The 11,752-nt window shown below is 41.2% G+C and overlaps 1 long non-coding RNA gene across 5 annotated transcripts; it reads right to left on the bottom strand.

The window, feature by feature from the left end:
* Positions 1–255: 255 nt before the first annotated feature.
* On the bottom strand, positions 256–11,226 carry LOC117434479 (uncharacterized). 5 transcript variants are annotated; one of them, XR_009309226.1, is made up of 7 exons: positions 10,943–11,226; positions 8,412–9,308; positions 6,609–6,754; positions 5,006–5,135; positions 4,823–4,910; positions 3,468–3,689; positions 256–3,002 (listed from the first exon to the last, which is right to left on the bottom strand). It is a non-coding gene; the product is annotated as an uncharacterized LOC117434479 (long non-coding RNA). The 5 variants fall into 5 exon arrangements; XR_009309227.1 differs by lacking the exon at positions 6,609–6,754 and having other exon boundaries at positions 8,412–8,452; positions 8,539–9,308; XR_004660977.2 differs by having other exon boundaries at positions 8,412–8,452.
* Positions 11,227–11,752: the final 526 nt, after the last annotated feature.

Below are 11,752 nucleotides of genomic sequence, written 5' to 3'. Positions count from 1 at the left end.
TTTCACAAGAGCTGCTTGTTTTTTTAGCCTACCGATAACAGTGTACTGTCTGTTTCTTCAAAAAGTAGCTTGAGCATGAATTTATCTTTCTTTTCGTGATTAAAAAAATATTATAAACTGATTTTCATGTGAGCACACGTAAACTATCAGCAAATTAAATCTATCAGAGCACTGAAATACTGAAAATACACAAGAAAACAAGAGATCCTGGTAAGGACTGATCAGCCATGAAGCACCTCAAGACTTACACCACTCTGGAGCCAGCGTCCTTTATTAAGCTGAAGAATTATTACGCAGAAGACATGAACAGATACAAGTGTATACATGAAAGGTAATTAAATAGAACTAGTATTACAATGACATTTACAAAGCATACATATTAAAAGAAGATATGAAAGCTATGTTAGCATAGACTGAGTACACACAAGGGGCCAGGCATCACAGCTCAGGTGGGGGGTATGAGAGCCTTATTGTCTTGAAGGTTCTGGAAAGTAACTGGGATTCTTTATCTTGCAACTGGAAGGATTTCTCCTTAAGCCGAGGGGACGCTAGTCTACATGTTGCCAGAAAACGTTGAATAATATCTGTTGCTTCTAGTGTCGATTCTGCTTTCATGGAGCACCTTTCTGCTTCATTCTACAACTTGTAGAAATACATTTTTTATTTATTTGTATTTATTTTTTATTTGTAACTGTTTAATATCTGACTTGTAGTGTTTAGTGAGGCCTGTGTCCTCATAAGGTAGGTTTTGTCAGGAGACCTTTTTGATCCAGCAAGCACTATAAACCTGCCCACACACACACACAGTGAGAGACAGCACGCTGGTCTCTTGGGATTAGGCTTGGATCCTCAGTCTCTCTAGAATCATTGACGCACCTCCCAGCAGTTCAGTACAAAATGCTAACGAAACAACTCCGGTCCCGGGAAACATCACTGACTGAGTGAAAGCAGGCTAATTGTAAAAGTAATCTCTCATTGCACGACTGGCTCCATGTGCTCCAGACTTCCTGGTGCCTCAGAGATACTTGTCTACAGTCCTCTGTGTTCCGTCAGGACCCTGCTGTGTAGCGCAGCCCAGCCCACACTCTGCTGCATCCTGCTGTGTCACACCCTGCTCTGCCCTTGAGGTAACAGCTCAGTTCCTCAGGAGCAGGCTAGACAAGAGGACCACAACAGCTGAGAGGTTCTGTCACCCACAGTGGGAGCGAGAAGATACCAGAAGAGACCAGGTCGACTGCAGATCAGCCTACTGGAAATCCCTTTTATTGTTATTTAGAGTATTATTCTGTGTCTGGAAGAATTGGGACAGCCAGGGGAGCTCAATGCACATGGAGCACTGAGGAGTCTCACAGTCACACAGCAGCACACACCTGCACAGTGAAATACACAGGACGGCTCCCTGCTTCAGCTGTGAGTTTGGGAGCAGCTAGGTAATGACCTAGGGCATTTCAACACAAATATTTTTATTAGGTGTTGCTATTGTTTTAAACCCTGACAAGCACACCTGTTCACTGCCCTGGTGATAAATGCAGAGTATAGAAGAAAACACTCGTTTCACACTGTAAAGAAGATACACACCGGGTGAATTTGCTCTGTAATTGTACCATGCAGTTGCTGATCCACTCCAGATCCTATTAAAGGGGTAATAGGAGGCTGTGCGGTCCAGTGGTTAAAGAAAAGGGCTTGGAACCAGGCGCTCCCGGGTTCAAATCCCACCTCAGCCACTGACTCATTGTGTGACCCTGAGCAAGTCACTTAACCTCCTTGTGCTCCGTCTTTTGGGTGAGACGTAGTTGTAAGTGACTCTGCAGCTGATGCATAGTTCACACGCCCTAGTCTCTGTAAGTCGCCTTGGAGAAAGGCTTCTGCTAAAGAAACAAATAATAATAATAATAATAATAATAATAATAATAATAATAATAATAATAGGGTAATACACGTTCTTCCCTCTTATTGACAGCCTCTTCTCATTTCCCTGTAAATCATTTAGTGCTCAAGACGTCACTAAACCTCTCTGCTATAATGCCGTCAGGGGGCGTGGTCCTGTCTTGGAATGCTCCCAGAGCTCTAAGAATGTTGGTGTTGAGCAGTGACACAGGGTTCTGTTCTAGAGCTCTGTGATAGAACTCTGTGAGCAGCTGACTCCTCCTACAGTCCTGCGTGCAGCAAAGGGAGTTTAAAGCTTCAGGTGGGATCCTAATACCACTGGAAATCGAAAAGAAGAAATGCAATGATTTACATTAATAATATCATGAACAATGCGGTGTCATAGTTTTACTCCATGGATAACATTGACATTAATTACAAAGAGTTGAGTGACAGCCAGCGTCCTTGTAATTTGAGTTACTGCACAAGGATGTGTTGAGCAGTCAGCAAGAATGATGTATTTACTGTGTTTCTATTGGCTACAGTCAGAGTGACATGATATTATACCAATGAGAGATATTATTGGGCTAGTCCACTTCTATAACTGCATTCATGGGGCAGATTCAGAGGGGGCAGGTTTTTTCCCCATCTTGATTTAAGCAAGGTGAGAAATATGGAAATATTCTCTCAGTATATCTCTCTTTGAAAGTGTAGATGGGTCTCATATCACTGGCATCAAAGAACGCCACCTCCCCCCGTCACAGTCCAGTTGAACTCTGATCTTCTGGGGCTTCTTCTCCAGAGTGAGTCGTGTCCCTGGTGAGGTTCCTGCCCAGTACTGATCCCCATTCCTCAGGGCTACAGCCCAGTATCCTGCTCCTGGGTTCAGAGTGATCTTCCCTTTCCTCTGGCTCGACTCTCTTGTCACACCCACAGTCCAGTCAGTTTTGTTTCCAACTTCAGCATCCCAGTGTTTCCCCGAGGTAAATCCCTCCGAGCCCAGCACATTAACACAGGGATCAAACCGCTCTGGGTTGTCAGGAAGCTGCTGTCTCTCATTCTGTCTCTCACACTTGTTAGATCCTCAGACACCACGAGCCCGGGTGCTGCTGTGTTGGGATCCAGAGCCACTGGAGCTGAGAGAGGAAACGAGAGACAGAGTTAGAAACACCTACCTGCACACTAAAGCATTGCAATACATTAGGAGGCAGGAGCTGTATATTCCACTTAATTATAAAGCGTCATTTCAGGTATTATTATTCAACATCAAAGAATTTTAAAAAGCAGAAATGTGCCCGTACCAAAATGTGAACCTGTTTAATCACAGTGTGTAAAAACCCAGCCCTGATTGGCTGAGAGGCTGTACAGTACATACATACTGAAATAATGTCAGGCTGAATGATCTGAGTAGAACTGTGAGAATTGTAGCTGCTCCCAGAGTTCTATCACAAAGCTCTAGAACAGAACACTGTGACACTGCTCAGCACTAACATTCTTAGAGCTCTGGAAGCATTCCAAGACAATGGGCTGAACTCAGAGTTCTACTGCAGGAGTTTCTTAACAAGGAGTTGCAAAAAGAGCAACTGCCCCACAGGACTCACTGTGTTCAACAATCTCCAGCATCTTCTGCCATACTTTGTACTTCAGAGAGCCCAGGTGCTCGGCTACATCTATCAGCGCTCCTGAAACACACTGTGGATCCTGCAGCGTGCACTCGGCTCTGCAATCATATTCAGGAGCTAGTGCTGCTCTGTGTTTCAATACAATACAAGAGAGGGAGACAGGCTAGGTCTTACATACCTGCTCTGTGTGTCTGTGTACTTCTGAAACAAAGGAAAACAAAACCAAAGAGCATTAAAGTGAATCTCAGGTGGCACAGGAATATATGGGAATGAGGAGGGAACTCTGGGCTACTTTCCTTCATTTAGTATTTTGAATATTCACAGAAACATATCCTTTCCAGTTCCTTCAGCAGCATATAACACACTGCACTACTGTTTTATTTGTAGAATGAGCGGCACAAGCACTGGATCACAAGAACAATGTGGCTGGCATGGGGGTAAAGCGGGCGATATACGCTGGTATGCATACCAGTAAGAAAAAAAAACTGACAGCAAATATAGATATATATATAAATGTTATACTACTGCAAAACACCCTGCCCGGACCTCTTCAGTTCCCTCCTCTATCTCCCCTGATGACTTTGCCTCCTTCTTCTCTTCTAAAATCTCAGATATCCGCAAACTCTTTAACACCTCTCCCTCCCCCGCACCCCCTCCTGCTCCAACCCCTGCACCCACTACATCCCCTACTTACTCGCCCTCCTTCTCCACCTTCTTGCCCCTCTCAGACTCTGACCTCTCCTCCCTGCTCCAGGGTCACAAACCCACCACGTGTGCCTTGGACCCCCTCCCCACTCACCTCTTTCAAGCTGCTGCTCCTGCTCTACTCCCCTTCATCTCCTCCCTCCTCAACACCTCTCTACTTTCTGGTATCTTTCCCTCTGCCTTCAAAAAAGCCTCTATCACTCCCCTCCTCAAAAAACCTACCCTCGACCTATTATTGAATTGTGGTTTGTCACACTTGAACAATAGTTATTGGATGTCTTGCTCTTATTGTATTACTTGTATTGTAACACTTGAAATGTATTTGCTTACGATTGTAAGTCGCCCTGGATAAGGGCGTCTGCTAAGAAATAAATAATAATAATAATAATAATAGTACCAGTCAGATCTTACTAATAGGCTTCAAGTTGAATTTTGTCTGCTTTAAGCCAGCCGAAGCAATCTAAGACTGAGCAACACAAAAACACCTGAGCGACTGGAGGGATATTGATGCCTCATGCCAGTCTTGGCAGTCTCCGTTGCACAAACACATTGTGTGGGCACATGTATAATCATCTGTTCCCTTTGCATTCACAATAAGAGCATGCCACACACAGTTAATCAATCCCTACCTGCAGGAATACGATGCCTTCAGCTTCCATCTCCTGTTCTATCACTCGGATTGTGTCTGAAAGGGATGAGATTTCGCAATGTTTGTGTCTATAACAAGAAAGAGGACGCTTTAGAATTTGTTTGGGTGTCCAGTGAAATTGTACGTTCTGTATTTTTGTAAATCAGTAATCTAGTTAGTTTACCTCGATGCGCTCTGCTGTTTCATCACATCCTTCTTTAACTTTATTGAAGGTTTTCAGCTTGTCCTTCAAGGGCTCCAGCGCAGTCTTGAGTTCTCCCTGAGCTTGCACATCACTGCTAACACATGCCTGGCTAGTAACAATATGAATGCAGTGAGTGAGAAATCCCCTCAGCCCTGAGAATGCTGTGTGCAGTAAAAATATTCTTCACTGAAATAAGCAATATTCCTGGTTTGAAACGCCTTGTTTGAAAGCCGCTTTCAACAGCACAGCGCTAACCCTTCCCTGATGTAACTATCACTGACACTGTTATCTGCTCCGTTATTGAATCGTATTTTGTCACATACTTGTTCTTGCTAGAACAGAAGTGTGGCAGGATAGCAGCAGAAGGAAGACTCAGAGACAGAAAGTGCAGTGAAACCAAAATATTTTAATTAACAAAACACAAAATAAAAAGGCACGATGGCCAACCAAAAAGACAAACACAAAAACAGGCTTTAAACAAATCAAAAAGAACCTCTCACACACTCTCTCTCACACACGTCGTCTCACAGTTACAAACACTCTCCTCCTAACATACCCAACCACTCCCTTTTATACAGGTGCCTGGGCTAATTGGGCAATTCGCACCTCATTAGCCCAGGCACATTCCACACATTCCTCACACATAAATTCACTGAACCACACCCCAAACTCACTCACATCCACTCTAAACAATACAAAAAACACAGAACCACCACAAAATAGGCTGCACACCCCATCACAAGAAGTCATTGCATTTTATCTTGATCTTAATTGTATTATTACTTGTACTGTGAGTCTTGAAATGTATTTTTGTTTACGACTGTAAGTCGCCCTGGATAAGGGAGTCTGCTAAGAAATAAATAATAAATAATAACAATAATATGGAAAAAAACATATTTTTAATATATGGTAGAAAAGTATGATCCTTATCAAATCAAAGAGGATGTTTATAGCAAGCTCTGAACCACAAAAGCATTATATTGTGTTAATAATATTAATGCTGATGTTATTTAGTAAGTTTATTGTGTTACGTGTTCCCATGTGTTGCTACAACTGTTTATGTAAGGCGTGTGTATTGTTTTAATTGTTTTTTTCTTTTAACATTTGGACCACTTTTTTTAAACTTTTAAATTGCATTCCCCACCTCAAGATGGCTTCCCATGTACCTGAACGGACCTCTCAGAACTACATTTCCCATCATCCTCCTGCTCACATATGTAACTGAGATGGATTTACCAGTAAGCATACTTTACAGAAAGTATGTATTTTTCCAATGTCGCTTATATATAGAGAGAGAGAGACACAGAGAGAGAGAGAGAGAGAGAGACATGTTGCATTGTTCTACTCTGATGCATTATGAGCATCAACAATTTACTCAAAGCCTCCACTAGTGTTTTCTACTCTTATAACAACCTTGACTTGCATAAAGAAGGAAACACATTGAGTGAAATAGCTTGCATCACTCGATTTTCAAGGTGTGGAACCCGAAGCATAATCAACAAGTACAGAGAAACATCACCTGTAATTGACAAACCCAGGACTGGAAGACACAAGAAAGCTGTCTAACAAGGATGAGCTGTACCTGAAGATTCCTTAAGGAATAGGAAGAAGACAAGCGTTGAATTGACAATAGAATTGGCAGAAGGCACAGGTGTCGCTTGTCCATCAACTGTACGAAGGTCACTCTTGAAATCAGGACTTGAAGGATGTGTTGCAGTAAGAATACCTCTGTTAAGAAAGGGGAACAAGACTAAAGGGCTAAAATATGCACAAGAACACAGACATTGGACGATGGAACAATGGTCAAAGGTGCTTTGGACTGTTGATCATCCATGCTTACTGGTAAATCCATCTCAGTTACATATAGGAGCAAGAATGATGATGTTTGTGGTAAGCACGAGAGATCACAAAAACACCAAGCAGCCAGCGATGCTCGGAAAACCAGCGCTTCAATAACATCTTTCGTTGTCAAAGGAATAACAGAGATCAACAACGTTACACATGAAGAGACTTTTACATGTTGTGACTGGTTCAGCAAATCTGCAGTAGGCACATTCCCACACTCACTAACTGCAAAGTATTCTGCAGGAAAAAGTCACACAAATAGTGAAAGAGCATTTCTGTTAGAATTTCAGCATCAGCATTGCTTTAGAAATTCAGATTGATTGATGATATGTGTTCATATACAGCAATAGTGTGTTTAAACTAGAAGATAGTTGACAATGAAGTGTTACTGACAGTTACTGTGTTTCCCATCACAGTATGTTAACTCTACTTGTAGATAATCCATTAAGTATTAACTAAAGTGTGAAGCTTCCCGGTGTTTTGTTCATTTTTTGAAAGAACAAACTAATACAGATCTAAAAATTTTTAAAAAATATATATTTCTTAACCAATCTGCTTATTTACATTTTTGTAACTGTAACGGTTTTCTTTTTGTTTCAGAAAAAATAAAATTCAAAAACTTCCATTTGAGAGAATTATTTGTTAATACAAACTGTATTTGTAGCTGTTGGAAAACATGGAACAAGTATTGAATAGCAGTTTGCTACGCATGAGGAATGACAGGGCTGTATTCATGTTATTTTTCTGAAAAGTGATTTAACATTGGATAGAAAAAACCGTTAGTTCCAAAAATGCAAGCACTGCTGTAATAGATGAAGGCTGGCTATATACTCTGGGTATAGAGATACTTGCACTGCATTGACTCCGAGCAAGCAAGAAATAATAGCAGCTTCATTGAGCAATGGATGGTAGCAGAGAGCTGAGAAAAACACCAAGTTAACATATATTTAACTATATTTAAACAACCGCACATTAGAAGTAAATTGAAGGCAAAATGGTAGAGAAGTCACCCTGAAGTTATGACAACTGAAAAGGATTCTTTTGTGTCAAAGCAAATGACTATCCAGCAGCACAAGGTTGTACAAACAAGTCCTTTGACCTCCAGCCCTGACATGAAAGACGTTTGCCCTTTGGGGAGTCCACTGTGGGGTATAAAACTTAGAATATACAGCTGGTTTATGAGGGGGGTCATAAAGCTAGTCTTCAGTGGGATCTGGAAGGAGCCAGACACTTCAAAGGGGCTGATAAGAGATTTGTAGATTTGTATAAACTAATCAAGAGAAACTTGTTTTTTTCCTGATTGGAGTGCACATGGTACATAGTGACCGGAATAATGCATTGTCCCTTTGCCATTGGTTGAGTGTTATAGGAAGAGGAGGAGAGAGACACCTATGCAGAAGGGTATTTAATGTCATGTAAAAGATGTAACAACTGGTAATCAGTTCTATACTTGGACTGGTTTCCCTGCATGTATGAAATAAACTTAACACTGATTAAGAAATGGCGTCTGTGCAGTTTCTTAAGAAACATCGATACTCACGTTTTAAGTTACATCAGTAGCCTAATGACCTCGAGCCTCATCTGAAAAAAAACATGTCCTGTCAGGAGAACTTTTGAAACCAGACAACAAACACTTTCTATTGCAGCAGTTTAACAAAATAACTTACCCAATGGGAGGGGTGAGCTTGCATGAGATGAACACAAATGCTTCAATTTGGGACGTCATTGCAGGGGTAAGTAGATTTTATTTTATAAAACAAAATGGTTTCTCTCTACTAAGGATAGTGCGCAATGCATCAAACTGTGTGATTGATCTCTGTGCTAGGACTCCAAGATTGGTGCCTCAAGGCTGTGGGATCAGTAATGTATGACTATTATCTCGTGTGTTCTGAACTTATATACAAGCTTAAATAAGGCTGTATTTGATACTGGTTCTGCAAGCCACAGCTGCATATTGCTTAGCTTTAAAAGTTGTCTGTTTGTCCTGTGTTGATAATTTTTCTTATTGTATGATTTATAAAAAGAATATAGGAAATAATCACAGAAAATGCTTCCCGTAATAAACTGATTTTTAAGTTTTTTGTCTGCAATAAAACCAAGAGCTTCCAGGGGCCTAACCAGACCCCCTCCTGAAATCTAACATGGCGCCCTGACAAATGAAACTGCATTGCTATAAAAAGACAGGTGTTGCATTCTCAGTTTTAGATTCACAAATTACTATAGGAGGCTGTGTGGTCCAGCGGTTAGCGAACAGGGCTTGTAAGCAGGAGGTCCCCGGTTCAAATCCCACCTCAGCCACTGACTCATTGTGTGACCCTGAGCAAGTCACTTAACCTCCTTGTGCTCCGTCTTTCGGGTGACGTAGTTGTAAGTGACTCTGCAGCTGATGCATAGTTCACACACCCTAGTCTCTGTAAGTCACCTTGGATAAAGGCGTCTGCTAAATAAAGAATATAAAATGTTTTGTTTTTTTTCATAAACTAGTGTCGACAGTGTTATAATCGTTAATCAGGCCATTCAGTCCAGAACTAAAATTCGTTATCATGTTTCAAACTAGTTAAGCTTGTATGTTCTCAGGCAACCAAACCGATATCTTGTTTCAGGTCTGCCAATAGTAGTGACTTATTTCAATCACGGAAACAAAGCAAATACATTGTGCCAAGTTTACACAGCAGTTAACTCGTATACACACACAGCACTAGCAACAACCAGGGAGAGGAAGGACAGGCGCACACATACAGATACAGAAGTGGCACACCTAAATAAGTCAATTAGTGAAAATATATATAACAAATACACTCAGTGAAGCGTAAATTAAAATATACTGGAATATTTAAAGGAAATGTGAATAGAATTATAAATTAACCACCGTGTGCAATCGCACAATGGCAGAGCGCTCACGGTGCAGAAAACACATCTACATTGAGGACACAGGAAGCACTTCCCTTGCAGTGATGAGCAGAGGTCATGGCTTGAAGATTGCTGATGCTTCTACTTGAGATATTTCATGCTATGGGGACGCTCTGCCTCCAGTGTGTTTATTTAAGCATAACAAGCTAGTGAGTAAATTGGTTAAACTGGTGCTGCTACAACTGTTTAAATAACGAACCTGTAACATCCTGACAACTTTTTACACATAACTTTAAAGTCTGTTTCAAAGCTCTTTTCAGAATGTCTGCTCTAGTGCACTGGGGTTTGAGATCTGTCTTCTAATAGAGTGGGGAAAAAATCACAACAAGTGCTCTGGCTTTTCTGTTCCGTGCCATATCATGGATCGTTATCGCTGTGTTACCTGTTTAACAATGTGGGTAACAATCCTGACACTATCAGTGTACAAGAGCGGACATTTTGAAAAGAGCTTTGAAACAGACTTTAAAGTTCTAAGTGCATGTTATCAGGCTGTTGTAGCAGCACGTGGGACGTGTAAGGCTTTATTTTTCAGAACCTCGCTACTTACTCTTTAATGGTGTATACCTCGTAGCAATCTGCACATAATACATTGAGAGTGGCTTGCTACATCGAATCAGAAGTAATAGATTCAGTTATTAGAGCTATCAGTCCTGGAGTAAGTCTGAAAAGTCACCTATCTGCTGGTTTTACTCCAGCTGAGCTCTCAATTACTTAACTAGATCCTTAATTGAAATGATAATTTGCTTAATGTGACCTTTTTAATTGTTTTCAGCTCTTAAACAGTTGCAGAGTTCAAGTTACTTATAAAATGTTGTAGCCAACTTGAAATCTGAAACTGTTTAAGAGCTGAAAACAAGTAAGAGGGTATAATTAAGCAAATTATCAGTTAAATTAAGGGTTTAATTAAGTAATTGAGAGCTCAGTTGGAATGAAAACCAGCAGACCAGGATTGGCAACCTGTGACCTAGAGGGCAAACCAATAATGACTGTCTTTATCTAGAGTAAGTCAACTGCTGAAGTCTTTACCAACACAACAGAAATGTACCAGCAGCCATACTCTGCAGTGAAAGACCAGAAGGAAACTGCGTGCATGTTAATTACAGTATACTGCCAGACACTACATATTTCATTATTGATAGATAGTATATTCTATTTTCAAACCTTGTAATCCACGGCAGCTTCTTCCACTGGGCAGACTCTGTGATTTGCGTGCTTTCTTGAAGTTTGACACACGAGACAGATCACCTCTTTGTCGTCCAAACAGAACAGCTTCAGTTTTTCATTATGCAGATTGCAGAGCACTCCAGGGGGTGCATTAATGAAGGGATTGAACATATTCCTGAATATTCCTGCCATACCCTCATGAATTCAGGAGGTAGCAGCCTGCCTTGCTCTCTGTAATGGCGTATGTCAAAATCACAGAACTTTCAAATCCTTTTACTTTCATTTGCTGCTGATAGAAAATGAGCAAAAAAAGATGCCATACCTGTATTTCAAGTTGCAGATTCCTCAAGTGGGTGGGATTGTACTGAGTTTGCAGGCAAGGTTTTGAACTCCTGCAACTTTGCTTGTGGTTTGATTAAGCAGACACATTAATGCCTGAGTTTTCTTCAAGGAGGGCTCAGCCTCAGTTTCTACCCCGGCACCTGGAGTTTAGTCCATACAGGTGAACCTCTGGCACTGACCACCGTTACACTGATCTACAATATGGAGACAATCACTCCTGAAAGAGCTGTTCTGAATCGCTTCGGGGACTGGTTCTGTTTGAGTGGGACTGGAACAGTATTAACCTGTGGGGTGTGAGAGAGCCTTAAATGTTCTGGAAAATAACTGGACGGAGTCTCCCTTGTAAACTTAGTACAAAACAACTCAGTAGTCCTCAGTAGTTCTCTCAAGTTGTTTCTTTCTCATTGTGTGAGATTAGCACTGAAAGCAAACTGACTGCAGCAAACTGTTAAACAACAAGCAGGG

The sequence above is a fragment of the Acipenser ruthenus genome, chromosome 28 (assembly GCF_902713425.1).
Source record: "Acipenser ruthenus chromosome 28, fAciRut3.2 maternal haplotype, whole genome shotgun sequence".
NCBI classification, from domain to species: Eukaryota; Metazoa; Chordata; class Actinopteri; order Acipenseriformes; family Acipenseridae; genus Acipenser; species Acipenser ruthenus.
The sequence above is the reverse complement of the archived record's forward strand: the minus strand, read 5'-3'. Positions and strand labels throughout refer to the sequence as shown.